Genomic DNA, 25280 nt, shown 5'->3' with positions numbered 1-25280 from the left:
CCTGACACGGGACTCAATCCCAGGTCTCCAGGATCACACCCCAGGCCGAAGGCGGCACCAAACTGCTGGGCCACCAGGGCTGCCAGTATTCTCATTTTAAAGATGATTCAACTAAAGAAACATTTAAAGGAGGTAGATAAATACTTATATATACACACACATATACATATATAATGTATATATTTTAAGTAATTATATGGAACATAAAATTAATAGAAAACAATGTCTACAAGATAGGCCTAATCCCCTTTATTTACTTATTTTTATGCCTCTACTGTATATATATGGGATGACCAACCCATCCCAGTTTGCCCAGGACTTTCTTGGTTTAGCACTGAAAATCCTGTGTCCTGGGAACTCTCTCAATGTCAGGCAAAGCAGAACAACTGGTCACTCTAACTATACCTTCTGTTTGTATTTCAAGGTAAATGAAAATTGATTATAGTCAGACACTCTACTAGTTAGTAAATTATAGACTGGCCTTGTGGACTTGTGAACTTAAACACTCACTTTGTTCCATAATAAAAGTGAGGCTTGGATCAACTTACATGGGCTTTTGCATTCTCCACTGAACATTTTAACTTTTCTTTTTTTTTTTTATAGAAGTGACTATGTAGAGCTACCCTACAACCCAGCAATTGCACTACTACTAGGTACTTATCCAAGTGATACAAACATAGTGATTTCAAAAGGCACCTGCACCCCAATGTTTATAGCAGCAATGTCCACAATAGCCAAACTATAGAAAGAGCCCAGATGCCCATCAATAAATCAACTGATAAAAAAATAGATCAATTGATAAAGAAGATGTGATATATATATATATATATATATATATATATATATATATCAATGGAATACTACTCAGCCATCAAAAAGAATGAAATCTTGCCATTTGCAATGATGTAGATGAAGCTAGATTATATTATGCTAAGCAAAATAAGTCAGCCAGAGAAAGATAAATACCATATGATTCAACTCATACATGGAATTTAAGAAACAAAACAGATGAACATAGGGGAAGGTAAGGAAAAATAAAATAAGATGAAAATAGAGAGGGAGGCAAATCACAAGAGATGCTGAATTCTAGAAAACAAACTGAGGATTGCTGGAGAGGAGGTGGATGGGAGGAAGGGATAATTAGGTGATGGGTATTAAGGAGGGCATGTGATGTGATGAATACCAGGTGTTATATGCAACTGATGAATCACTAAATTCTACCCCTGAGACTAATAATACACTATACATCAACTAAACTAAATTTAAATAAAGAATAAAAAAGAAAAGAAAGAGTATGTAAACAGAATTACATGTTGCTGCTAGCCTCTCATGAGCCCAATCTTAGAACTCACAGCACTAAGAGCAGTTATTAGAGGTCCAAGGGGCTGGGAGCTTCATAATAGGAAGGGTCCCTAGGAAAAATGTAAAATGTCAAACAACACATCAACAGAACTTCCAGACATGTTGTGAGGAATGACAGACTTTGGCAAAACAGAGGTAAAAAGTATGTTAGTGAATGGCTTTCCACAGGAATCCTGGATCTTGACCCTAGCAGCAGCAGCAGCAAGAGCCCCATAATGATCAATAATGATCCCCATCAGCAGCAATCATACCACTGTAAATTAATACTGTATAGATTTTCAAATTATTCATACTTTATATGTAAAGAAAGATGAGGTTAAGAGGTAACTGGAATGAATGAAACAGCATTTGTGTATAGCCATGTGTATGGCTATTATATATAGCAATTAAACTTTAAACTACCTTGCTTAATTGATATAACACTTCCTTTTTTTTAATAAATTTATTTTTTATTGGTGTTCAATTTGCCAACATACAGAATAACACCCAGTGCTCATCCCGTCAAGTGATATAACACTTCCTTAAAAATGAATCCTGGAACGGAAAGAAAACATACCAAGAAAAAAATCATGCCTCCCTTTATACACTGTCTGTATCCTGTACACGTTTTATCACGGCACTTGCAACATTCCAAGCAATTAGAGTGATGGTTGATATATTGTAAGGACTCAATAAATACTTTTTGAAGGAAAAAATGAGAGAAGGAACAAGATTTAGGCAGGTGCACTGAATAGTCTACTGAAAATGAGCTTTCTGGGCCCCCAGGTGCTAATTAGAAAATACACAAGACATTGTTCTAAGTTGGGAGGAGGGGTAGGAGGACAATGAAATGTAAGATTATGCCCTCTGCCACTAAAAGGATTAAAACTCCATCAGGGGACACATGGGTGGCTCAGTGGTTGAGTGTCTGCCTTTGGCTCAAGTCATAATCCCAGGGTCCTGGGATCCCACATCAGGCTCCCTGTGGGAAGCCTGCTTCTCCCTCTGCCTGTGTCTCTATCTCTCTCTCCATATCTCTCATGAAAAAAACAAATAAAATCTTTTAAAAAATTAAAATTAAAAAAATAAGAAATAAAAACCATCTGGGAGCTATCACTGAAATTTTTATAATGCCTTTTGTTCAATGCAATAGTACAGAGCAATACATAAGTAAAAGTGGAATGATCAGGACAGTGACCTCAGAAGAGATGGCAGGTTCACTGTGTCCCACGTTAGACTAGGCGAGGTCCTAGCTTAGATGCAGCTTTCTGATTACCACAGACTGGATACAATGTTCCTCTTACAGCTTCCCTCTCATAGAATGGAGGTACTGAAATTCCTATGTGCTTCTCTGATTCTACCTCGAGGGAAAAATCTTCTTCTTTTTTTTTTTTAAAGATTTTATTTATTTATTCACGATAGAGAGAGAGAGAAAGGCAGAGACACAGGCAGAGGGAGAAGCAGGCTCCACACAGGGAGCCCCACATGGGACTGGATCCCAGGACTCCAGGATCACACCCTGGGCCAAAGGCAGGTGCTTAAACCACTGAGCCACCCGGGCTGCCTGAGGGAAAAATCTTCTTGAAGGGAGGAACTCTAACTCATTCACCACTGCTTCTCCTAGCTGCCATCATGCCTGGCAAATAGAAGACCAAAAAGAAATGGTTTGGAAAGGACAGACTGAATAAATGAGTTAATGAAAACATATTTGGGGTGAATTTTAAAGGATCTGAGAAATTAAAGGATTCAACATTCAGGGATAAGAGAACAACACGGGCAAAGGTGTCCTGCAGGACAGGACTAGACTAGAAGTTCCAGGAAAGTGAATTTAGCACATAAAGCTTAAAAATTAGTTTGGCTTTTAACATGTGAGTAAGATTTTTTTTTTTTTTGGTGTGTTCTAGGAATTACAATATACTTTTTAAAAAGTTTTCGTTTAAATTCCAGTGTAATATTAGTTTCAGGTGTGCAATTTAGTGATTCAACAGTTCCATACAACACTGGGTGCTCATCACAAGTGAACTTCTTAATTCTCATCACCTATTTCACCCACCACCCACCACCCACACCCTTCTCCCTACCCGCTGGTCATCAGTTTGTTCTCTATGGTTAAGCATCTGTTTCTTAGTTTGCCTCTCTCTCTACTTTTGTCCCTTTGCTTGTTTCTTAAATTTCACATATGAGGGAAATCATAGGGTATTTGTCTTTCTCTGACTTATCTCACTTAGCATAATTCCATCTGTGTTATTGCAAATGGCCAGATTTCATTTTTTATGGCTGAGTAATATTCCATTATATATTCTTTATCCATTCATTAGTCAATGGACATAATTTGGTTATCGTAGATAATGCTGCTATAAACATCAGGATACATGTATCCCTTCAAATATCTTTGTATTCTTTGAGTAAATGCCTAGGATTAAGAATTTTTAACTTGGTGTTCTAGGCAAAAGTAAGGCAATAAAAATTTGAATTGGGAGATGACAAAATCAAAGAAATCCTTTAGTTGGTGGCAGGGGATGGATGCACTATTGAATGAGGGAAAAGAAGACACAGAACTCAGTCAAAAGGCCAAGGCAGGGGCCCAAGTCAAAGAGACGGGAAATTTGAGGGACTTGTAAAGAGAAAAGCAAAGATGGATGAGAGGAATATTTTATTTGTGATCCTATTATAAAACAGATGTATTTCAGAGACATTTGGGTGGCTCAGTGGTTGAGTGTCTGCCTTCAGCTCAGGGCATGATCCCCAGATCTAGGGATCAAGTCCTGCATCAGGCTCCCTGCAGGGATCCTGCTTCTCCCTCTGCCTATGTCTCTGCCTCTCTCTGTGTTTCTCTCATGAATAAGTAAATAAAAATCTTTTAAAAAACAGATGCATTCAGAAGAGAGTTTGAAGAAACAATCTCTATAGTCGATTGGCTATGGGTAAGAGCAAGGAAAGAAGAGTTATATTTTGGGCCTGGATAAATTAGTGAACAACAATTGTACCTACATATCAAAAAAAAAAAAAAAGAAAGGAAAGGAAAGGAAAGAAAAAAGAAAAGAAAGAAAAGAAAAGAAAAAAGAAAAGAAAAAAGAAAAGAAAAAAGAAAGAAAAGAAAAAAAGAAAAGAAAAGAAAAAGTAGGGGGATATATTTGGTTTTGGAATGTTGCTATGGTAGCCAGATTTGAAGATGGTTCCAAATAATTCCACCACTCCCTATACACTGAAGCAACTCCTCCCATCAAGAGATAGAGCTGATGACCTCTTTTCCTGAATCTGGCTGGACCTAGACTGCTTTCACCAATTGAATACAGAGGAAGTAATGTTCTGGGAGTTCTAAACTCAGACATTAGGAAGGACTGGCTGCTTCTACTTCCTCCCTCTTAAAGCTCAGAGCCATTGGGGAAATAGTCTAGGATACCCTGAAGAAGAGAGATAGGCCATGGGGAGAAGATGACACATGGAAAATCATCCAGGCACCAGATGTCCAGGTCCAGCTGCTATCTGACTACATGAGAGACTCCAAGTGAGACTCACAGAACTACCCAGCTGAGCCCTCCAAGTCAACCCATGGAATCATGATTTATAACAAAAAATGGTGGGTATTTTAAGCCACTAACTTTTGGGATAGTGTGTTAGGCAGCAATGGGTAGTTAAAATGGTTGCTTCTAGTGTAATCACAGTATATTCAAGTGAAAAAGTGCAGCAGCAGAAAATAAAACTAAGTTGCAAGGCTGGTACACATACAGAGGGGCTGTGGCCTGAGAGAGTAGACCAGCTGGCCAGCTCCATTCTTCATCATTCTCTTGACATGGTTCTAGGAAGATGGAAATCCACAATTATTTTGAGGGCTTGTAAATTAAACCATCACTCTCTCCTTACTCTCCTTTCCCATGCATTAGAGTGTCAGGTAGCCAGGTATTTACCTCCCGTCGGCAACACCCCTGTAGTAGGGTTGCCAGGTAAAATACAGGATGCTCAGTTAAATTTGAATTTTATATAAGCAATGAATCATTTTTTAGTATAATCATGTCCCAAGGATTGCATGGAACATACTTACGCTAAAGAACCATTCATTATCTGTCTGAAATTCAAATTTAACTGGATACCCTGGTTTTTGTTTTTGCTAAATTTGGCAATCTTATCATCAGCCACAATATGGAGAGTTCTATCTGAAAAGGAGAACAGGGCAGTCAGTGTGGATATTGGCTTCCAATGTTTCCCATTGCATTCAGGATTGGAGGCCCACCAGGGTAACACTGGTTTCTGAAGCGAGCTCAGCTAGCCAGCAAATCCCACTCAGAGACACAGTTACACTTTCTAGCATTTCATTCTTTTTTTTTTTTTCTAGCATTTCATTCTTAAATATAAATAGATAGCCAGGTATTCAATGAAAGCCCACCACATTAAGAAGAAAGATAAAGAGAGATAAATAGAAAAAGTGGCCCTAGACAGAACAATTAATACAGGGAATAGGACCAAACTTTTCAAAAATGGAAATAGAATCCCCAGAGAAATCGAGGTGACAGTGTATTCCTAAAACAAGAATAAAATGCTATGGAAAAGGAAAAATCAGAGAATAAACCACATTCTTGGAATTTGAAAACACAACTGCTAAACCAAAATATTAAAAGGCTTGGAAGAGGGGATCCTGGGGTGGCTCAGCGGTTTAGAGCTTGCCTTCAGCCCAGGGCGTGATCCTGGAGTCCCGGGATTGAGTCCCACATGGAGCTCCCTGCATGGAGCCTGCTTCTCCTTCTGCCTGTGTCTCTGCTTCTCTGTCTCTGTGTCTCTCATAAATATATAAAACCTTTTTTAAAAAATAAAAGACTTGGAAGACAAAATAAGGAAATTTGGCAAGACATAGGAAAAAAAAGACATGATGTTAAAAGAGAGGAAGGAAAGTGAAGAAATGAGGGATCATTCCAGAAAGCCCAAACCGGCTCAAAAGCATTTCAGGAAAAAAAAAAAAAAAAAAAAAAAGAACAGCCACAGAATAGAAAAGCTAAATGGAGAAACAAGCTTTCTTTGTATTACACAAGCCCATTGATTGCAGAACAGGATGAGTGGGGGTAAAACAAAACTGAAAGAAAACACCCAGCCATATCACTGGAAATGTATAAAGATAATACCCTAACAGTTTCTAGAAAAAGTTTACACACATACACGCACATCATTATCATAAAAGGGAATAAAAGGCAGACATGCCTCAGACTTCTTATCAGTGCTGTCAAAATCCTGAAAGAAAATGGGTTTCAACTCTGTCCAGCCTGTTGATTATGTTGAAGGCAGATAACAGACATTTACAAGTATGTAAGAACTTGGGAATGTGGGGCACCTGTCTCAGTCAGTTGGGGTCAGACTCTTGATCTCGGCTCAGGTCGTGATATCAGGGTCATAGGATTGAGCCCCGCATCAGGTTCCCCCACTCAGCAGGGATTCTGCTTTTTGCCCTCTCTCTCTGTCTGCTCTTCCTCCTGTGCGCTTGCATGTTCTCTCTCTCTCATAAATAAATAAATAAATAAATAAATAAATAAATAAATAAATAAATAAATAATCTTAAAAAATTTTTACTCCTAATCCATCCTTTCTTAGCAAGTTACTTGAGTATAGTCTCCAGCGAAACAGAAATAGAAATCTATAAACAAGGAGAGCAATGAAGGGAAGTACCAGGACGGCATCTATTTAAGCAGTTTCAAGAGAGAAACTCCTTCACTTGGCCAGAAAATATTTATTGTACACCTACCACATGCTAGGCCCTCTCCTAGGTATGTTGGGGATTCAGCAGTGAACAAACAAGTCCTCACAGTACTTACATTCCAATGAGGGAGGTAGAAAAATAAAACAAATTGTGTACGTCATGTAATTGTACGAAGCAACAAATGCTACGAAGGAAACAGCAGGGGAGGGAGAGGTGTGCCAGCACAGGCAGGGTGGACAAGGAAATCTTCTTTGAGGAGTGACACTTGAGGTGAGGCTTGAATGAAATGAGGAACTGGGCCATATGTAACTCTGGGGGAAGAGTATTTCAGGAAGAAGGAAGAGCAAGTACAAGGGCCTAGAGGTAGAAATGAGCTTTGCATATTGGAAGAGTGGGAAGGAGGCCACTGAGGTTGTGATATTGGGAGTCATAGGAGGTGATGTCAGAGAAATTAGCAGGCCCAGATCACAGAGCCTTCCTGCTATGTTAGCTGTGATGACAAAGTCGTTGGAGGGTTTTGAAGAAGAGAATAAAGTGCACAGCCCAATAGAGGAATACAGGAAAAGGATTCCATGAACTAGAAGGTATAATTGAAATGATGACAATATTAAGGATCAAGGCAAAGAATTAAAGAGAAAAATGGAAAGCAGTTTGCAACTCTAGGGAAAATGGGTGGTACAATAAATAAATGTAATTATAGCACATTATGGGGCTTCCCACTGAAAGAAATTTAACTCAACACAATAATATATAAATAATTTTTATTGACTTTCAACTTTTAGGATGGGATTGGAGTAAGCATTAAACAGAGTAAGCAGGGGCACCTGGGTGGCTTAGTGGTTGAGCATCTGCCTTTGGCTCAGGTAATGATCCCAGGGTCCTGGAATCAAGTCCCACATCAGGCTCCCCATGGGGAGCCAGCTTCTCCCTTTGCCTATGTCTCTGCTATTCTCTCTCTCTCATGAATAAATAATAAAGTCTTTTTTAAAAAAAGTAAGCAGAATAGCACTGTAGCTATGAGCATGGCTTCTAGAACAAGACTGCCTGATTTTGAATCCTGGCCTTGGCATTTATTAACTATGTGACCTTGGGAAAGTCATTTAACCTCTGTTCTTCAGTTTCCTTACCTATAAAATGGGGATAATAGAAAGTGCCTACCTCATATGGCTGTAGCACATAAATTAATTGATATTTGTAATGTAGATGGAACAGTGGTTCCATCTTAGAACATGATTGGCATTAAATTAATGTTTTTTAAATTATATACCAAGGTATAATCAGAGACCAATAGAAAAGTGCTCTGTCCAAAACTCTCTGTCCCACAGATGTGAAGTTCCATTATTAGGGATTTTTGCTGAAGGCTTCACAATCTTTTAGAGCCCCTGTGAAGTAAAAGTTATTTTGAGAGGGATGACATCTTAAATTCTCATTTTCTCCAAAGTTGTTTGAATTAATCAAATCCTATGCAACCTTGACCCTTGTCTGAGCACACAGGCAGCATGGTGGGCAGCTGAGCTAGGGAGAGGGGCCCATTCACCAGGAAAGTACACAGCTTCAAAAGGGGATAGGAGAGGATAGTTCAAGAGGGAACTAACTAGGACTTCAAGACAAACAACCTCCCAATTTGGCCAAGAACCAGACTTTAACCAATAGAGTCTTGGCTCCTATTTCTCCATGGCCAGTCCTGTCTGTGTCACATTGACATGTTTAAACCAAGACAGACCAGGGAATGAGTACCAGGTTTGGCACAGGCTCAGGTTATTTACTACCAAACTAAAAAGCTGTGTTGTTTCTGGGGCTGCCACAGAGTCAAACCCCAGGAACCTCTTTCTTCACATTTATTTTTGTCCAAGGCTCACTGGCCCCTACAGTGGACTTGATCCCAAAGGGTGGTCCCTGAACCAGGTCAGCCTCGAGGGCTTGGGATGGGCTGTTTGTTCAGGCAGGAAACAGCTCAGAGAAACTCCACCCGCCTTTGGAAGTGGTTGCCTTGGGAGACCTTTCAATCCCCTCCAACTGGGGCTTCTGGCTGGCTGAACTCTTCTACTATTTCCACAAAAAATAGTGTCTGCGTTTGAGTGGAAAGAACATCTGTACAAGTTAAGACCTGCCTCTTTTCAAGATGAGAATTTCTGATCCATAGGGCAATCTACTTTGGAAGTTGATAAAATCCAAAATGTGACATTTCCAGTAAGCCCTTTCCAGCTTTTAGATTTCACTTTGAGAAATATGATATAGGAAGAAACCATGCTGGCTTAAACAAGTCACCATCAGCATTTGCATTTAAAGTATAGAAATCATAAAATTTTAAAGCCGAGAGAGACTTACTACCATCTAGTCCCCGCCCCACCTTTTTTTTACATATGAGGAAGCTGAAAAAAGATGTAGTAGAGATCTCCCTTGCAGCCCCCCTCCCACTCTAATGGCCACGTTTAGATGTCTGGTTGTTTGTGAGTGCAAAAGAAATCTGAGAAGCTTGGAACGGGCAATGGCCAGGTCAGTCCAGCCCCACATGTCCACTGTACTACAGGCCCAGGGGTCCTGAATCCAGAGCACTTGGGAGCTGGAGACACAAAGGAAACATAGAAAGGATAGAAAGTTTGGGAGCAAATGGGTAGGAATCAGACACATAGGATTTTGTTCAGCTGAGGACAAGTCCATCACTCTGGAACTCTCAGTGTGGTCTCCCCATGGTCTAGGCTATAAAGTATATTTACTCTGAAATATGGAAATACTTATCATTTTATCAGACTGATAAAATGTTTTAAAAGGTGGAGGTTGGAATAGAATTGGTAATGTACATGTCAGGGAAGAAAGCAAACTTTCCTTAGGGCAGTATTGGTGAAAACTAGCTTCGCTCTCAACATTTTTACCCCTCTCTCTGAATTATCTCTTATGCTCTTTTTTTCTAATGAGCTTTATTTGGCAGAACAGTCTTAGGTACACAGCAAAGTTGAGTGAAAAGCAGAGTTCTCATGTACTCCCTATCCCCACACAAGCACAGCATGGTCCACTATCAACATACAGTTCCAGAGTGATGCATTTGTTACAATTGGTGAATTTATTTATATTGACACATCATTATCAACCAAAGTCTATAGTTTACATTAGGTTTCACTCTTGGTGTTATACATTCTGTGAGTTTTGAAAAATGTATGATGAATATAATCCACCATTACAATATCATACAAAATTTTCACTGTCAGGCAGCCTGGGTGGCTCAGCGGTTTAGCGCCGCCTTCAGCCCAGGGCGTGACCCTGGAGACCTGGGATCGAGTCCCACGTCGGGGTCCCTGCATGGAGCCTGCTTCTCCCTCTGCCTGTGTCTCTGCCTCTCTGTGTGTGTGTGTGTCTCTCTCATGAATAAATACATAAAATCTTTTTTAAAAATTTCACTGCCAAAAATCTATGCTTTGCTTCTTCATCCCTCCCTCTCCTATAACCCCTGGCAACCACTGATCTTTCTTATTTCCAGAATGTTATATAGTAGGAATCACATAATATGTAGCCCTTTCAGATGGATTTCTTTACTTAGTGATATGCATTTAGAGTTTCCCCATATCTTTTTTGGCTTGGTAGATCATTTCTTTTTAGCACTGAATAACATTCCGTTTTCTAGATGTACCCACTTTATTTATCCTTTCACCTACTGAAAAACATCTTGATTGCTTCCAAATTTTGGTAATTATGAATAAAGGTGCTATAAACATCTGTGGGTAGGTTTCCTGTAGACAGAACTCTTCAACTCATTTTGAGTAATACCAAGGAATGTAATTGCTGGATTATATGGTGAGAGTATGTTTAGTGTTTTAAGAACTGCCAAATTGTCTTCTGAGGTGACTGTATAATTTTGTATTCTTCCCAGCAATGAATGAGGGTTCCTGTTGCTACACATCCTCACCAGCATTTGGTGTTGTCAGTGTTTTGGATTTTAGACATTCTACTAGGTGTGTAGTGGTACCACATTGTTGTTTTGATTTGCAACTCCCTGATGACATAGGATATTGAGCATCTTTTCATATGCTTATTGCCATCTGTACATATTCTTTGGTGAAGAATCTGTTCAAGTCTTTCACTTATTTTTTAATCAGATTGTTATATTGTTTTTTCTTGTGTTCCTTGTATATTTTGGATAATAGTTCTTTATAGGATATATTTTTTGCAAATATTTTCTCCCACCTAGTGTCTTCTCATCCTCTTGACTGTGTTTTTCACAGAGCAAAACTTTTTAATTCTAATGAAGTCTAGTTTGTCAATCATTTCTTTCATAGATTATGACTTTGGTATTGTATTTAAAAAATCATTGCCATACCCTAGGTCATTCATATTTCCTCCCATGTTATCTTCTAGAAGTTTAATAGTTTTGCATTAATTAACTTAATTTTTTAGATGTGGATGTCCAAGTGTATCAGCATATTTGCAAATATTTTCATATTTGTTGAAAATGTATCTTTTCTCCATTGTTGCCTTTGCTTCTTTGTCAATGTAACTTGCTGGGTTTTGACTGAGATTGCATTGAATCTCTAGATCAAGTTGGGAAGAATTGACATCTTGACAATATTGTGTCTTTCAATCAATGAATGTGGAATATCTTTCCACTTATTTAGTTCTTCTTTGATTTACTTCAGAGTTTTCAATTTTCTTCATATAGATCTTGTTTATATTTTGTGAGGTTTATAGCTAAGTATTTCTGAGGGTGCCAATGGAAATGACATTGGGCATTTTATTTCAAATTTTACTTGTTCACTTCTGGTATATAGAAAAGTGACTGGCTTTTGTATATTAACCTTGTATCCTGCAACCTTGCTTTAGTAACTTATTAGTTCCAGAAGATTCTTTTGTCTATTCTTTCAGATTTTCTACATGGACAACTTATGCTCTTTTTAAGTTTTGTTATATCTGTGGGGTTTTTTGTTTGTTTGTTTGTTTGTTTTGTTTTGTTTTGTTTTGTTTCTCAATTACCTCCATTGGAACATCAGAGTTGAGGAAGACATTTGTGGGCGGATACAATTTCCCCTCTGATTCCCCATACTGAACTGAGCAGAGCTGGAATCAGCTCATTTGTGTTTAGGTCAAACCATTTGGAATGATGGTGAAGGGATGAGTTAGTGGGTGAATAAGGTAATTACTTCATCAGTTTTTCAGATCCTTTGCCTGATTTTTTAGCTATTGTTTCCCCCAAGTGCTTTCTTTACCCAAACAGCCATGGATGGCTGGAGATGCCTTCTCATTGTCTCAGACCTGGTACAATGCTTCCAAAATTTAAAATATGTAACTGGCTGGTCCTTGAGTCTGTTCTTTTGCAACACTGGTTGCCCAGATGATCTCCAGAAAGATATCTCCTTAATGGAGCAATCTAGGAACTTAAAATAAAAGATACCTTTGCGGGAAAGGAGAGAAAATGAGTGAAAATATCAGTGAGGGTGACAAAACATGAGAGACCTAAGTTTGGGAAATGAACAAGGGGTAGTGGAAGGGGAAGTGGGCGGGAGTTGGGGTCACTGGGTGATGGGCAATAAGGGGGGCACTTGGCGGGATGAACACTGGGTGTTATGCTATATATTGGCAAATTGAACTCCAATAAAAAAAAGAAAAAAGAAAAGCTATTCACTTTCAAAGAAAAAAAAGAGACCTTTGCTGCTATGTCCTATCCCTCACTCTCAACCTCCCAGAACACCGTAGTCAAGTGGCCCCTACAAGCAAATATTCTACAAATGTGTGTTCAACATTGATTTAGTCAGAAGATGGATAAACTTATTTTTTAATCAATAAAAAGTATATTTAAAAACATTTACTTGCTAATTCATTTCCACTACTCGCCAATAGGAAATGTTCTAAAAGCATTTAACAATCAGTTTCCATTTTTATGAAGTTCTCTTCTTTCTTCAGTTTGTTCATTTGTAATTTTATGAACCAGAAAACACTTTGGGAGGTATATGAAGGGGTGAGTAAAACATTCCACTTGCTGTTTCTCAAGAAACAGCACCAGGACACTAGTGATTCAGGAAATTTCAGCTGACCACTAGTGAACATGTGCATCTCAAAAATATCCAAATTAGGTGGACTGTTGCTAATAGAGTGTTGTTTTCATTTCCTTTTGAGGGCAGTGCCTACCTCAGTGAGACTGGAACCAATTTTCATTTCCTTAAGTACATAAGCAATTGATAGAAAAACCAGAGTTAGTCACTGCTTTCCAATACATTCCAGTCAAATGTTGAGTTGATTTGTTTTTACTAGTATTATTTTAACATCCTTTAAAAATTACCCTTCTCCTATCCACCTCTTCACAGAGCTGCCCACCAGCCTGCCTCTTTTAATTGGCTTCAAAAGATTGGTCCCACCTAGTTTAATCATATAGTTTCTTTCTAAAATACTCTTCCTTGGCTCACTAACTTTAAAGTTGCCAACTTACTCTTTAATAATTTAACTCCTTTCTTGAACTGCCTCTTCTTAAGACCTCTCTTGACTTTCACTTCTAAAGGGGGGAGGAAAGTAAAAAGACTCACTATGAAATGGGCTAAGGAGTACATGAACCTTCTAACACCCTCCCTAACAGCAAGGGCTTTCACTCAGCCTGACATAAGGGCATAATATAACCCTAGTTTGATCTATATTCATCACATCCCCACCTTTATTCACACTTGAGTATTATTTGACTGGGATTTTTTTTTAGTTGGGAGGGGATGACCATATGGAAAGAAGAGATAAGATTGATTTATACTGTAATTCTACACTGATCAATTGCAGCAATATCAACTATACTTCTATTTAAAATTCTATATTCCAAGGACACCTGGCTGGCTCCAGTCGGTGGAGTATGCAATTCTTGTGGGGTGGATACAGAGATTATGTAATAAAACACTTAAAAAATAAATGATAAAACTAAAATAAAATTCCATATTCCACAAGTCTATTTAGCAATGTTGTTCTGGGAAGCAATTTGGAAATATGTATCAAAACCTTAAGAATATCTACATTAGTCAAGTTGCCTAAAGTCAGAAAGGCGGGTCAAATTGTTCTAAACAAAAAGAGGCATATATTAGATCAAGTAATTGGGAAAGTCTAGGGGAACCAAAAACTCAAATGATGTCATCAAAATCTCCCTTCTCTTTCCATTTCTCAGCTCTGCTTTTTCCTGTGTTGGTATCATTGTGGCTAAGATGGCCCATGCCAGTTCCAATCTTAAATGGCCTATAGTGCCCATAATTTCAAAAGAAAGGAGATGTTTTTATCCATCATTATCAGACTTAGAACTCCCTCTTAGTGGCTCTGCTTGGATCATATTCCCACTCCTGGACCAGTCACTGTGTCTGGGGTAATAGGAAACGGGACACTGTGATTAATTCCAACCACGTAACAAAAATTTCCACTAGGTGGAAGGAGAAGCAATTCCTGAAAGGAAATGGACAAGTGGAATAGAAGGTCAGTTTTATCATCTTTAAGAAGAAGAAGAAGAAGCAGAAGCAGGAGGAGGAGGAGAAGAAGAAGAAGGGGGAGGAGGATGAGGAGTGGGGGAGGCATTCTAGGCAGTCATAAACAAGGGATATCTATAGTCAACATTCATCTGCTTCTATGAATTTACTTAGGAAATAATCAGGGATGTGAGAGAGTTACAGGTTATTCATTAGAGAATTATTTATAATAATGCAAAATCAGAAAGAATTGAAACATTCAGTAATAACAGATTGCTGAATGAATTATATTACATATTCAATAAAGCACTATGTAGCCTTTGAGAAGTGTGTTACTGAAGAAAACTTAATGACATGAAAAAATAGTCATGATATATTAAGCATAGCAGAGTGCAGAGCATGGTCCCAATTTATATGCATTTTTGTACATACACACATTTTATCTATATAAAACATAATGTGCAAATATTATGAAAGACTGAGAATATATAATGTTGATTACTTCTACTTGCTGTAATTAAGAGTAATTTTAATCACTCTGGTACTTTTCTCTATCTTCTACAGTAAATATATACTTTTTAAAATTAAAAACATTATTGAAAAACTTTTAAATACTACTATCAATTTAAAACGGATCATGCTATTTCTCTCTGTATAAGAAGAGCTGAAATGGAGATGCTAATTACTGGTAAATAGCGAACTTTGGTTAGACTTCAAGGAAACTACTTAGGAGAATAAATTATTCACCAAGTTTTCTAAGATTAGCTAAGGGCCAAATGTGTTCTCTATTATATCACATTTCTATATTTTGAGACTTTATGTGTATGCACACAACTAAGTCTTTCAGAATGAATCAAATAGCTAGATCCATGCCCAAGCACAGGTCCAGATAGCTGTACAGGGAGAGGGTTGGAATATCCTTTCTGAGCTTCATAATTACTCTTCAATCTATCTGGAGAACCTGAAACATATTTCCTGCTGCAAGGGACAAGGAATTTTTCTGGTAGCATTAGAAATATTCAGATTAGGGGAGACTACTTCAGCAAAACAGAGAGCAATAAACAACCTAAATGAACAAATCTATAACTCCTAAATTGCTTACTCCCCTTGTTTCAGTTTTCCCTGGAGAATTCCGTTTTTGAATGAGACTCTGCATCATCCAAAGAGCCTCTGCATTATCTGACCTCAAAAGAGGATTCAATAATTGGTCTCTCCCCAGTTTACCAATTAAAAATATCAATGAGCCAAATCTTTATAAGCCCAAAGGGAAAACCGTAAAAAATTATACCAGCGACTTTTAGAAAAGTACAAAACTAGAGGAAGAGACAAAAAGCAACACTCCTATTCATTTATTTGTATCATTACCTGTGTCCATCATTTTGTCTATAAGCTAGCCCCATTTGTTTTTGAATTACCTGACACGAGAGGCAGCTTGATGCCATAGGAAGATGAACTACTGAAGCTCTCTAATGAAGATGACATTTGTTCCTTGATGCCCTTCCACCGTGGGACACAACTATTCATAGAAGTTTGTTCACAATTTGCTTTTATCTGACAAGCTTGTTCTTGTCTCCTGAGTAGAAACCTTAAAACATATAAGATACAGCAATGACCTACACAATATTCTTTTACCTTCTCTATTAACAGAACCCCCAGGTATCTTTGGCTTGGCACTGTGCCCAGTTTAAAACCTTCATTTTCCAGCATAGCATATGTAGAGATGTGCCACTCAGAGCCCCTTTCTTCAAGAAAGGACTTGCTACCCCTTTCAAGGAGTGTGGTCAGCTGATAGTCTCATTTATCAGCTCCAGCAAATTCCAAACTGAGATCATGCTCTCCTGGGACAGCTCCCAGCCAATGACTAAGCAGGATGATAGTACAAAGCCTCACCATTTCTGCCCGATTCAAGACTTCCCTAAAGGGCAATCTCTGCTCTGGGGCTGCACACAGGGCTGACAGAGCTTCTCAGATTTATGTTAGAGAATAATAGCTCCCCTGCCCAATCTGGTGTCCTGCTTCTTTCACAAGTGTTACTCCTCTTTAAACCTTTTGCACTCCTAACTCCATCCAGCACCTGCTTCCTAAACACAACAGGTGACATCCAGATTCCTTGTGGTTTTGGGTGGCTACATGGCCAGTGACATGCAAATGGAAGTGGGTTAGGTGGGATTCTAGAGAAGCTCTTTAATCAGAAGCAGCTCAGCTGACATGGACCTTTTGCCCTTTGCATGTTCTCATCCTTCTGCTTGGGATACGGATGTGATACAGATGTGTTTTGAAGGGTAGAGCAGCTATCTTGTGAGAATGGGGTAACAAGCAAAAGGTCTAAAATTGTATGCTAAAGATGCCAGAGTAGAAACCTGGAAAGCATTATACCTCCCTTGGATCATACCTCCCTTGGAGTGCCTACCTCTAGGTTTCTAATTTTGTGCAGCAAATAACCCCCTTGACTTGTTTAAGCCTTGATATGTCACGTTTTACAATGGAATGCAAATGTAACTAATAGGTAGGAAATGTTCTTGGTATTAATCATGTTGTTAAACAAAACCAGCAGGATACAGAGCAATGTGCAAAGCATGCTTCTAATTATTTATTTACACGTGTGTTCATATATAAAACATATGTATATGTTAAAACATATACATAAACATAAAACATGTTTGTATATGTGTTTTTATACATATTATACACAACTTATTTATATAAAGCTAGAAGATGTGTTTAAGAAAAAAAGGAGGACTTCCCATATTCACCCGTCCAGCCAAATGGACTAAATCAACCTCCTTCAGAAGGGGATTGGGAATGACATCAGGCTCACCCCTCTCTCTTTTTCTGTAATGACTTAACTTATGAGGAATAAAATAATCAGCATGTGAAATATTTTTTAGTGTAAGACAGAAAGCAAATATTTATAAGTTTTATGTATTATAAAATATATATTGATTTGCCCAGGAAAGTGCAAAGCCAAACACTGCATATAATTCAAGTCAAACAATTCTTTTCCTAGTAGAGTAGAAGCTTTTCAAATTTCTTTTTTTTTTATTAATTTTTATTTATTTATGATAGTCACACAGAGAGAGAGAGAGAGAGAGAGGCAGAGACACAGGCAGAGGGCGAAGCAGGCTCCATGCACCGGGAGCCCGACGTGGGATTCGATCCCGGGTCTCCAGGATGGCGCCCTGGGCCAAAGGCAGGCGCCAAACCGCTGCGCCACCCAGGGATCCCGCTTTTCAAATTTCCATCTTGTCATTATCCGGGAGTTCCCAATGAGAAGGCAAGAAACCCAACCTTTAAATTTCTAAGGAAAACCAGATAGCATTCATGGGGTTTTGAACTAGAAATCAGGAAATGTGAGTTGTAGACCTAATATACTGAAAAACTTTAACTGTAAAGGCTATAATAGGACTTTTCTTATTCCCTCACAGGAAGTTGTAAAAATCAAATGAGATAATTACTGTAACATGCTACACAAATATAAATTAGTAATAATAGTAGTAACAACAACAACAAATGTTCTTTCTCTGCTGCCAATCACTGTTCTACATACTTCACACATTTTAACTCATTCAATGCTTGCAACAATCCAATGATACTATGTGATATGATTATGTGGCCCAGAAGACTGGGCCCTCGAATATCCTGAGGTCAATTCTCCCTGATGTATGCATTTTTTTGAGTGGCCATTCATATGTTTAACAAATATTCTTTATTAGCATTTTTACACATTAATAAATACAGGAAATGTGTTTAATTGTGATTGTGTTGAACATTAAGCTACTTCTATATCTTTGTGCTTCTAATTATTTTTAAGAAAAGAAGACAAAGGGCAGCCTGGGTGGCTCAGTGGTTTAGCGACGCCTGCAGCCCAGGGCCTGATCCTGGAGTCCCAGGGTCGAGTCCCATGTTGGGCTCCCTGCATGGAGCCTGCTTCTCCCTCTGCCTATCTCTCTCTCTTTCTCTCTCTCTCTCTGGGTCTCTCATGAATAAATAAATAAAATCTTAAAAAAAAAAAAAGGAAAGAAAAGAAAAGAAGACACATGAGTAAGGAAGAGGCAGGGACTTTCATTTACCCTTTCCTCATGTGTTTGCCTTAATCCCAAGAAAAGGGAACCTCTACTCCATTTCTGTCTTCTTTATATTCGCCCTCTCATGGTTCCTCCTCATAGGAATGCCTGAAATGATTAGTCAGAATTGGGGATGATGGTTGAACTCCTTTCACTGGCAGGCTAGATCTGTGTTGAAGGCTAAACACTAGTGTTCATGATTGTCTTCTCTCATTCACTTCTGAGCTCACACCCAACAGACTCTACTTCCTGTTGGAGTGGCAAGCATATACCGGCAGGGCCTGGAGCCCATGTTTTGAAAAGAGGCTTGTGGTCCTTTTTTGTCTGCTGTTTGGATTAGTGGACTCAGGATCTGTTCTCAAGGTCCTGCCTATGTCCTCACAACAGCATCCCTGAACATGCAAGGACAGAGATCTATTAATCAGCGTGCCAAATAGGAAACCCCAGCACAGCCAGACTCAAAGTGTAGTCTGTAACACTGCAATCTATCTCGGCCTTGCATTTGGGGGAATTTGTGGCTACTGCCTAGATTAAGAGAGTGGTGCATATACTTTTCATTGGTCTAGTGATCTTTTCATGTATGTTCCTAGAAGAGAAGAGGGTTAGTGGCACCCTAATCGCCTAAAAGAAATCCAATTTTTAACTTAAGAAACTTTATCTCCTCTGCTAGATGGAACCATATGTTCTTCTTCCATGTGTCCAGGTCATGGCAGAGGATTTGACCCAGAATAGTGGCTCAAAAATGCTTGTTGGGTGAATTAATAAAGCATGCTTAAAAAAAAAGAGGAAAAGTGGAATTTGAAAGAAAAATTGGAAAGGAGAAGAGGTTTCCAGAAAGATGAGAATGTAAACTAGATTAGACTGAGTAAGGAAAGATACAGCCTTTCACAGAACCAAGCCAAAGTACCAGGAACTGAACCATATGACTTAGATCTAACAGAATTCTCCAAGCCAAAAGGTCAGGGTCAGAACACAAGGGCAAAAGTCCTCGGGCACAAGCAGAGATGACAATTAGCTGTCAACAGGACTGCTGCTCTGTGACATATCTCTCCACAGGTAGGTCTTGACATATCCACTAGCTGACACCCAGCAGCTAAATTATCTTGGGAAGTTCAGTCACAGTATCTGTCAATATCATGTATTTTACATGTCAAAGAGGAGCAACTAACATATGACAGTTAAAGTTCCTCTTAAACAATAGATGAAAGGCATAAAAGAAATGATATGGGCAGTTCCCCACTTAAAGATATATATTGTTCAATGAATTCATTAAATTTTTATCAAAATAATACATGTACAGTTAAAACAATCAAATAGTGAAAACGGGCTTGTAATAAAAACCAGCACTTCCTGTTTTACCATTCACTAATCCCCAATACACAATAGGTGATTCTTTACCTTTTATCTATTTCTTTCTTTTTTTTTTTTTTTTAATTTTTATTTATTTATGATAGTTACAGAGAGAGAGAGAGGCAGAGACACAGGCAGAGGGAGAAGCAGGCTCCATGCACCGGGAGCCCGATGTGGGATTCGATCCCGGGTCTCCAGGATCGCGCCCTGGGCCAAAGGCAGGCGCCAAACCGCTGCGCCACCCAGGGATCCCCCTTTTATCTATTTCTTTGGCATTTTGTTGTCATTGTTGTTAGAAAGGGAAAGGGAGGGGAGGCAGCAGAGAGAGAATCTTAAGCAGACCCATGCCCAGCATACAGGCCAAACACAGGGCTAGATCTCACAACCCTGAGATCATGACCTGAGCCACCCAGGCGCCCAAAACATATTTCTAAATAATATGCCTACACAGCTGCTATTTCTTGACTTACTAATTTTAGAAATCTATTGACTGCTTATGGAGGATAAGCTCTAACTCTACTTTCCCTATCTTTATTCACTCAACAGAGTTAGGTCACAATTTGAGGGTAAATCAACAGTATTATTATAACTATGTACTTGTTTACTGTTGAGATAAGTAATGGGGTTTTTTTTACATCTTTTTTTTTTTTTAGAGTTAATAACCACTGCCTCATTTTTTCCTTTTCTTATTTTCCAGTGTTCATAATCCTGATTTTTTTCTATCAATCTGCTGTACTTGTAGCAATAGTTTTTCTGAATGCCAGACACATCATTTATTCAATCAAACCCCTTTTTTCCCTAAAGCCCTCCGCTCTGGTTCTCCATTCCTCTGCTCCAATCTTGACTGGCCTTTAGACCCGGGGTGACTTACTGGGACTTAATTTGTCAATTTCTTGTGGTGGATCCTTTGTTTCTAGATCCTTGATCTCATTTCTCAGTTGATGAGTTTATACTTTATCCAAGTGTTAGCACTAGTATTTTGTTTTGTTTTGTTTTGTTTTCAACTCATTTTTATCAAATAATAAAGACCAGATGCAGTTAAAATATTCTAAAAATAATATAAAGTCCTATTTAACAGAAATGATAGAGTTATCCAATAATAAGCAGGCAGTATCTGCATGAAAAGTCCTTCACTCCTTGGGCATATTTGGTGTGTGGAAGATTAAGTGTTATAGAGCAATGCACAGAAAGTGAAGTCCAGGTTGTATTAACGAATCTGTGAACTCTAGGTAAGGTACTCACTTGGTATTTCTTCAAACCAATATCTTAAAGATATTTCCTTAATTGTGTATGCACACACATAGACTAATTTGTGCAAATTGAAATTTATATTTTTCTTCATGTCTCTAACCCTTATGCCAGCAGAATATTCATCTTTAAGTTCCCTCAAAACAAAACCCCACTTAAAAATAAGGTAAGTGATTCAAGTAGATTTTTTTCTGAAAATTCTAGTGGGGAATAATGCATGGCTTTTCATTAAAAAAAAAAAAGAAAAAGAAAAAAGAGAAAAGGGGAGGGAGTCCTTTAGCTGTATCTTTTCTTTCAAATCTCCATATTTGGCTTTAAAACCCCTCTTCCTCCCTGTAGCAGTAAGCCCTCCTGACAACTATCCCTGCTTCATAGAGCTCCCCCCTTCTCTCTCCCAAACTCTCTCATGCCAAACACTTGCACTCTGCCCAGTTCTTGTTCCAAACTTGCACAACAACCATTTGTTATTACTTATTCCAGTCTTGCAGTGTGCCAAAGGCTCCTAGATTGATCCACTAGTTAATTGGGATCCATTTTCTTTAGAAGTCGGTGAAGGATTATTAATAATAAATAAATGTTCTTCTTACATGTTCAAATTCAAACTAACAGATTTCTTATATGCACTAAAATTAGAATTGGACTAATTTCAGTTTCTCCACTTATATAAGGAGATGCACCTAAAAACCTAGGTTTATCAGCAACAAATTTCCAGATTGGTGGAAAGGGCATGTTTTATGCCACTTCCAGATTCACGCCCGTGTAGCTGGCTGAGTAACACTGAGAGTAGGCTATTTGAATGTGGAACAAGTGAAATCAAGGACAACCATGGAGTGTTCCAGAGAAAGGCAAGTCAAAGAAAATACATGCCGGGTGTAGGGGGAGGGATTGGCAGGTGTAAGGCAGCATAATATTCACTATTTGGTTTTTCTGGACTGTGAAGGAGAACTGTTGGATTTTCAGGCAGGAGAATTAGGCAGAGACTAGATTATGGAGAGTCCTGAGGCCAAACTGAGGAGTCTTTGGATTTCATCAGTAAAGCAACAGCAATGGAAAGTTTTAAACTTTTCTTGGTATGTTAAAAATAAAAGTAAATGTGAAGAATGAAGAAAGAAAAAAGAAAAAGGAAGGGCACCTGGGTGGCTCAGTGGGTTAAGCGTCCCACTCTTAATTTCAGCTTAGGTCATGATCTCAGGGTAGTGAGATTGAGCCCCATATGGGGTTCCATGAGGGCATGGAGCATACTTAAGATTCTCTCTGTCCTCCCCAAACTTGCATGCTCTGTCCAAAAAAAAAAAAACAAAAAAACAAAAAAACAAAAAAACAAAAAGGGAGTGGAAGGAGAGAATGAAAGAAAAGAGAAATAAGGAAATCCTAAGAGTTCGAAGAAGTCTTGACATTTATTTATTTAGTCCTACCATCTTCTCACTGCTGGAATCTTTTCTTGAATCTCATATTAAAGGTTCTATATCCCAGAGTTAACTAGACTTTTTTATTTTGAGGTCATTGTAGGTCCACCCGCAGTTTTAAGAAATAATACAGAGATTATCTATATTTTTTTTTAATTTTTTTTAGATTTTATTTATTTATTCATGAGAGACACAGAGAGAGAGAGAGACAGAGAGAGAGAGGCAGAGACACAGGCAGAGGGAGAAGCAGGCTCCATGCAGAGAGCCCGACGCGGGACTCGACCCTGGGTCTCCAGGATCACACCCCAGGATGCAGGCGGTGCTAAACCACTGAGCCACGGGGGCTGCTCTTTTTTTTTTTTTTTTTTAGATTTTATTTATTTATTCATGAGAGACACAGAGAGAGAGAGAGAAGCAGAGTATTTATATTCTTCATATAGTTTTTCTCCCAACCCAAAGATACCAATTTGTGTAATTATAGCACAACATCAGAGCCATAAATTGTATTTACACGATCCATCCACTTTATTCAGATTTCACCATTTTTACATGTACTTACTTATGTGTATGTGTGTATTTAGTTCTTTGCAATTGTATCACATGTATGGACTTACTTGTTCACTACCACTCAAGATACAAAGTAGCTTTATCACTAGGATCTTCATGCCTCCTTATTACAGCCACAGAGATCTCGTTCCTTAATCCCTTAAGAACCCTCTCAATCTGTTCTATTTTTTTCATTTTAATGTCATAAAAATGGAATCATACACTATGTACCATTTTGAAACTGACCTTTTCCTCAACATAATTCTTTGATGATCTGTTCAAGTTGCATGTATCAATATTTAATTCTTTTTATTTTTAAACATTTTTAAGTACAGTTGACATTCTGTTTGTAACACAGTAATGTAACACAAAGTTACATTAGTTTCCAGTAGTGATTTGACAAGCTCATGTGTTATGCTAAGCTCACCACAGATGTGGTACCATCTGTTACCATGCAGTGCTATTGCGGTATTATTGACTATATTCCCTATGCTGTGCCTTTTATTCTTGTGACTTATTCATTCCATAACTGGAAGACTGTACCTTCACCCCTATTGCCTATCCCTCCATCCACCTCCCCTCTGGCAACCATTTTGTTTTAGATATTTGTAGATCTGATTCTACTTTTTGTTTATTCATTTGTGTGTTTTTTTTTTTTTTAGATTCCACATATGAGTGAAATCACATAGTATTTGTCTTTCTCAGTCTGAATTACTTCACTTAGCATAATATCCTTTAGGTCCACCCATGTTGTCACAAATGGCACAATCTCATTCCTTTTATGGTTATGTAATATTCTATTATATATATTATATATATATACTTCCTGACAAACACCAGGTATAAGGTGTGACATTTAGTTCTTTAATCCATCTTGAGTCTATTTTTGTGTACAGTATAAGAAATTGTGTCCAGTTTTTCAAGCACCATTTGCCAAAGAGATTGTCTTTCCCCTATTGCATACTCTTCCCTCATTTGTTATAGATTAATTGACAAGAATGGGTTTATTTTGGGCTCTTTATTCTGTTCCATTGATCTATGTGTCTATTTTTGTGCCAGCACCATACTGTTTTGAATATCCATTTTGTATATCTTGAAATCTGGAATTGTAATATCTCCAGTTTTGTTTTTCTTTCTCAAGACTGTTTTGGCTATTGGGATCTTCTGTGACTCCATAGAAATTTTAGTATTATTTACTCTAGTTTTGTGAAAAATGTTGTTGGTATTTTGCTAGGGATTGCATTGAATCTGTAGATTGTTTTAGATTGTATGGACATTTTAACAATATTTGTTCTTCCAGTCTGTGAACATGGAATAGCTTTCCATTTGCTATCCATTCTTTTTTATGGCTTAGTAGTATTCTATGGTATGACTATACCACAGTTTATTACAAATAGAGATATTATGAATATTTGGTTTTATGTAGATATAAATTTTTATTTCTCTAGGACAAATGCTCAGAGGTGTAATTATTGAATATGTGGTAACTGTATATTTCATTTTTCTTTTTCTTTTTTTTTTTTTGTATATTTCATTTTTCAAGGAACTGGCAAACAGTTTTCCAGAGTGGCTGCGCCATTTTACATTCCCACTAGCAATGTTGAGTAACCCAGTTGTGAAACAGATTTTTTTTTAAAAGGAAACATAATTTTCAAAATATAATTTAAAAAAGAAAAGAAAAGGCTTACTGACAAACCTAGGATAGTCTGCTTTCAACACCATTTCCTTGCTCTTCCACAAGGGAGAAGGGCCAAGGTTTAAATCTCCCAGAAGCCCTTTCCCCATAGAGTTGCAGGGTAGTGTCTGCCAGTGAGAAGCACTGCAGTGAGATGTGGACAATAGAAGAGAAGGTAAAGCTATCCCTCTCTGGAGGCCACCACAGGCAGATATGTGAGCTAATGTAGACCCAAAGTTCTTAGTAGTCTCCAGATGAACCCCCACGAACTGCTTCAGAACTATTGGCTGCTGAAACGGCCTTCATGGTGCTGCAGCTGTGATGGCTTGTGGGAGCTTCCCACACGTTCTTGACTTTAAAAGTAGCTTTTAAGGGAGCCTTTGAGAACTACCCACTTTGTGCTATAGGCTGAAATCATTGACAATAGCATCCTTACCTGTGCTGGCCCTTACAAAATCTGCATGCCTCAAATTCCCTGTATTAAAACCATCCACTCTTGGAACACACAGATGGTGTCAGTTTTCCAACTGTTGCATAGGGTTGGCTCCTTTTTAT

At 38.3% G+C, this 25280-nt stretch overlaps 1 long non-coding RNA gene across 9 annotated transcripts in view; it reads right to left on the bottom strand.

Moving 5' to 3' along the window:
* The window catches only part of LOC102152144, a 66098-nt gene that overhangs the window by 5156 nt on the left and 35662 nt on the right, over nt 1-25280 (bottom strand). For 4 of the 9 annotated variants that reach the window (XR_005379965.1, XR_005379964.1, XR_005379962.1 and 1 more), the window contains 2 exons: nt 15852-16021; nt 13437-13499 (listed from right to left, as the gene is read on the bottom strand). The exons of 2 other annotated variants lie outside the window; for them this stretch is intronic. This is a non-coding gene — a long non-coding RNA (uncharacterized LOC102152144). The remainder of the gene's footprint in view (nt 1-13436; nt 13500-15851; nt 16022-25280) is intronic. 3 more of the 9 variants (XR_005379966.1, XR_005379963.1, XR_005379970.1) reach the window with 1 other exon arrangement.

This window comes from Canis lupus, chromosome 27 (assembly GCF_011100685.1).
Source record: "Canis lupus familiaris isolate Mischka breed German Shepherd chromosome 27, alternate assembly UU_Cfam_GSD_1.0, whole genome shotgun sequence".
Taxonomy (NCBI): Eukaryota; Metazoa; Chordata; class Mammalia; order Carnivora; family Canidae; genus Canis; species Canis lupus.
Note: the sequence above shows the minus strand (reverse complement) of the source record. Positions and strands in the feature narration are given on the sequence as shown.